Source organism: Antechinus flavipes, chromosome 1 (genome assembly GCF_016432865.1).
Source record: "Antechinus flavipes isolate AdamAnt ecotype Samford, QLD, Australia chromosome 1, AdamAnt_v2, whole genome shotgun sequence".
Classification (NCBI taxonomy): domain Eukaryota; kingdom Metazoa; phylum Chordata; class Mammalia; order Dasyuromorphia; family Dasyuridae; genus Antechinus; species Antechinus flavipes.
The window spans coordinates 670,315,166-670,320,159 of NC_067398.1; the positions used below are offsets into that span (position 1 = coordinate 670,315,166).

The 4,994-nt window shown below is 43.8% G+C and overlaps 1 protein-coding gene across 2 annotated transcripts in view; it reads left to right on the plus strand.

Moving 5' to 3' along the window:
• The window catches only part of EFNA2 (ephrin A2), a 152,184-nt gene that overhangs the window by 23,481 nt on the left and 123,709 nt on the right, over nucleotides 1-4,994 (plus strand). The gene's annotated exons all lie outside the window — the stretch shown is intronic.

Below are 4,994 nucleotides of genomic sequence, written 5' to 3' on the forward strand. Positions count from 1 at the left end.
CTCTGGGTCTCAGTTTTCCCATCTGCAAAATGAGTGTTGAATTGGTTGGCTTCTAAAGTTCTACCCATTTGATTCTATATTCTAATTCTATGTTCCCCAGCACTAACATTTTGTGTTTTGAGATCTTTATATGAATGACTTTCTCTGTTCTGAGAGCTCTCCAAGCCCTGACATCTTGTTCTAAGGGCCCTCCCAGGTCTGTAAGTTGAAGATTATTTGTATTCATCTAGCCTAACCCATAATGGAAATATAATCCCCATGATGACATAACAAACAAATGGCCGTCCAACCTCTGCTTGAAGACCTCCGAAGAAAGGGAGCTCACCACCTCCAGAGGCAGCCCAGTCTCCTTTTTAAACAGCTCTAATTGCCTGGGAGTTTCCCCTGACATCGGGCTTAAATTTTTCTCTTTGTCACTTCCACCCATGGCTGCTAAGTTTACCTTCAAATAGAGTCTAGTTGTCTTCTTTCTTCTTCACACGAGATAGCCTCAGTTCCTCCAGTTTTCATCTGCTATGGGCTCCGGCCCCTTTCCAATCCTTCTTGCCCTCGGCTTTCTGAACCCTCCATAATGAATCAATGTCCTTCTTAAATGGCGCTGCCCAGAACTGAACACCGTGTGCCAGATGAGGTTGGATGAGAGTGGAGGTCAGTGGGACAATCTCCTTCCTATTCCTGGAGGCTGTGGGTAGGATAGGACAGATGGGAGAGATACTGGTGGATGGAGGAACAGCAACATTTGGGATGTATTGGCTGAGGAGGAGTGGGGAGTTAAGGCTCCCAACCTGGGAGTGGCTGGAAAGATCTTCGAGAGCAAGAGGGGAGACTTGGCGGGGAAATGATGAATTCTGTTTTGGACGTATTGAGTTTAAGATGCAACAGGCTCTTGACAATGTGAGACTGGGGATGGGGGGAGAGATTGCATTAGCCTTTCTGGCTGTCCTGTCAGACTGTTGACTCATATTCACACGACAGTCCACTAAAACTCCCATATAATTTTCAGAGGAATCACTGTTTAGCCAGCCATGTCTTCCCAGTTTCCATTTGCACAGTCAATTTCTCGATTCTAAGGATAAGACTTTTCATATACTCCTACTAAATTTTGATTCATCCCTTTGTTCTGGTTTCTAAGAATATCCTAGGACCCCTCCCAGCTTTGAGTCATTGGCAAATGTGATCAGGTGGCTAGCTATTCCTTTATCAGAATTCTTGATAAAAATATTAAAACCTAGCTATGATCCCTAGGGCATTCTACTGGAGACCTTTCAAGGAGACAGAATCATTAGGAACTACTCTACATTATGTGCTCTAAGGGTCCTTTCAGCTCTGATATTCTGTGTTCTAAGGGCCCTCTCCACTCTGACATCCTGGGTTCTAAGGGCTCTCCCAGCTCTGACCTCCTGGGTTCTAAAGGTCCTCCCAGCTCTGACATCCTGGGTTCTAAGGGCCCTCCCAGCCCTGACCTCCTGGGTTCTAAAGGTCCTCCCAGCTCTGACATCCTGGGTTCTAAGAGTCCTCCCAGCCCTGACATCCTGGGTTCTAAGAGTCCTCCCAGCTCTGACATCCTGGGTTCTAAGGGCCCTCCTAGTTCTGACATCCTGTGCTCCTCCTGGCTCCATCATTCCATTTTCTAAGGACCCTTTTAGATCTAACACTCCATTCCAAAGTTCCTCTCAGCTTCCATATTTGTATACTGAAGTTCCTTCCCCTCCCCTGACACTCCATGATTGGGATATTTTATGCCTCAAACTTTTCTCTGGGACCTGGCTTCTCCACAGCTGATGGGCAGGGAGAGAGGGACCCTGAGGAACTGGCGTTGTTAAGCTGTGCTGGGAGCTTGCCTCGCTGAGAGAGAGCTGGGCTTGCCTCCTTCTCCTGCCTCCCCTTCCCCCTCTGAGGTGAGGTCACAGCCTCAACCAGCTGTGGGACCACCCGGCCCCAGCCTCGGGTCACTGACCCCTGCATGCTTGTACATGTTTCCCGCCTGGGCCCCCAAGCATCATGGGAGGCAGGGGGCGTGGAGGAGGGAGGCCCTGCTGCCTCTGGGAGGGGATCCTGCCATTTGTAATAGGGGACCCTCCTGGCTGATGGGAGGCTGGGGCAGCAGCAGCTGCCTCTGATCCTCTGACCCCCGACCCCAGCCCTGTGGGGTGCAAGGATAGCTCCCTGGAGGTAGAGAGATGTTGAGAGAAGGCTGGGCCAGGTTAGACCATAATGGGAAGGGGCGTGGGGGATGGGGAAAGGCTTCTTAAGGGAGGAGGGAAGAAGGAACCTCTCTCTGTCTCTGTCTTTTTATGTCTCTCTGTCTGTCTCCTTCTCTCTTTGTGTCTCCATCTCTGTCTCTTATCTGTTTTTCTCCTTTCTCTCTGTTTCTTTCTCTCTTTCTTCCCCCCTCCCCTTTCCCCCCACTCTATCTTTCACTCTCTGTCTCTTACTCTCTCTTAGTCTCTGTTCCTCTATCTTTCTTCTCTTTCTTTCTTTCTGTCTTTCTCCTCTCTGTCTCCCTTTCTGTGTGTCTCCATCTCGTCTCTGTCTCTGTTTTTCTCCTCTGTCTGTCTCCCTTTTTCTCTGTGTCTCTGTCTCTATCGTTCTCTCTCTCTCTCTCTCTCTCTCTCTCTTTCTCCTCTCTGTCTGTCTCTTCTCTTTGTGTCCTTTTCTCTCTACTTCTTTTCCTTTCTCTCCCCTTTCTTCTCTCTCTCTCCCCCTCCTTCTCTCTCTGCTTCCTTTTCTTTCTCTTCTTCACTTTCTCTCCTTTCTCCCTTTATCTTTCTCCCTTTTTTCCTCTTCCTCTTCTCTCTACTCTTTGTTCTCCCTTCCCCTCTTCTTCTTCTTTCTTTCCCTCTCTCCTTCCTGAATTCTTACCCGTTCTTTGATGCTAGGAAGCCTTCCCTTCCCTAAGCTTCCTTCCCCATGGAACCTCCAGAGCACTTTATATCTCCGATGCAGAAAGATCGGTGTTAAATGCCAGGCACTGTTCTAAATGTGGGGATACATATATAGGCAAGAGGGACAGTCTCTGTCCTCAAGATGCTTACATTCTAATTGGGGAAAGACATAGAAGAAAGAGGAGCTGGTAAGTGGAGAGGAGGAGTGGGGGAGAAGAGGGCCTAAGCCGATATAATGGAACTGACCAGAAAAAGGAGTGGAAAGAGAGACAAAGAGATAGAGACATACACACAAGAGACACAGATATATTGAGAGAAAGAGAGAGATAAAGGCAGAAGCAGAGAGACAGAAACAGAGAGGCAGAGAGAGACAGAGACAGAGACAGAAACAGAAACAGACAGAGAGGGAGAGAAAGAGAAGGTCCTTTCCCAAATGTTGTCATCAGCAAGTAAGGGAAAATCCTCCCAGGCAGAAGATTCTCTGGATGGCTATGGTGTTGAGAAAGAAGAGGATTAGAGAGGACTGTCCCTGTAGAGGAGTCATTTACTATGTGATCTTGAATATTCTAGAATTTGAGTTTTATCCTATTGACAAACTGTAAACTTCCTGAGAGCAGGGAACATCTCTGACCTCATGTCTCTCTGCCTCTTTTTGCCTCTCCCTCCCTTCTCTGTCTCTCATAGTATTTTTTTTTATATTTTACATAATTGCTCATGTATATAACCTATATCAGATTGTTTGCCATCTTGCAAAGTGGGGAGAAGAAGAAGAGAGGGAGAAAAATTTGGAACTCAAAATCTTATAAAAAGTGAATGTTGAAAATTGTCTTTATGTGTAATTGGAACAAAATAAAATATTCTTAAGAGTATTTTAAATAATATCAATATGAGTATTTTAAATAATAAAAATTCTCTTCATAATATTTTAAATATCAGTATTAGTGTTTTAAATAATAAAATACTCTTAAAAGTATTTTAAATATCAATATGAGCATTTTAAATAATTAAAAAATTCTCTTCATAGTATTTTAAATAATAGTATTAATATTGTAAAGAATAAAATATTCTCAATAGTATTTTAAATAGTATCAGTATGAGTATTGTAAATAATAAAACACTCTTAATGGTATTTTTTTCTAATTACATATAAAGATAATTTTTCATTTTTTAATATTTTGAGTGACAAATTATTTCCTTCCCTCCCTCACTACCTCTTCTTCAAGACAGCAAGGTATCTGATACAGGTTATGTGTGTGTAATCATATAAGACAGTATTTTCATATTAGTCTGGTCTTATTTCTAGACCTCTCTTAGTACGGTACTTAGTACTTTGTAGTTAATAGGTATTTAATAAATATTTGAATTGAATTTAATGATTTCACAAGTCAAAAAGAGCGTCAGTGGCAGAGTCAGGTCCCTGATTCTCAACCCACTCTTCCCTTCTCCTCCACTTGTAGGTGTGATGGAAAAGTTACTGACTTGGTGCATGAGTGAGAGGGCTTTGACTAAATTCCCAGCTCAGCCCAGGGACCTTGAAGGTGTCACTGACTGAAGCTCTCAGAGTCTTAGTTTCCTCTTCTGTTTAAAAAAAAAAGGTGACCTATGGACCCCTGTGGTCTCAGTCTGGGCTCCATCCCGGTTTCCTTCTTGTCTTCATTCAGTTCAAGGCTTCCCTCCCCATTCATTTCTAGGGCTTGCCCAAGGTGTATGTAAGACATGGGCAATCTTGAGGGCGAAGTATTATCTCCATTCTACAGAGAAGAAAACTGAATATCAGAGATGGAAATTGAATTTAAATTTGAATCTGAGTCCAAGTCTTCAAGTCCAGTAATATATTTGTTTTACCCTTTATTTCTCTTTTTGTTGTTGTTTCTATTCATTCATTTTCAGTCATGTACAGCCCTTTGTGATCCCATTTGGGGTTTTCTTGGCAAAGACACTGAAGTGGTTGGCATTTTCTTCTCCAGCCCATTTGACAGATGAGGAAACTGAGGCAAATTGGGTTAAGTGACTGACCCAGGATCACATAGCTACTGGTTTGTCATTTCCTTCTCCAGCCCATTTGACAGATGAGAAAACTGAGGCAAATTGGGTTGAGTGACTGACCCA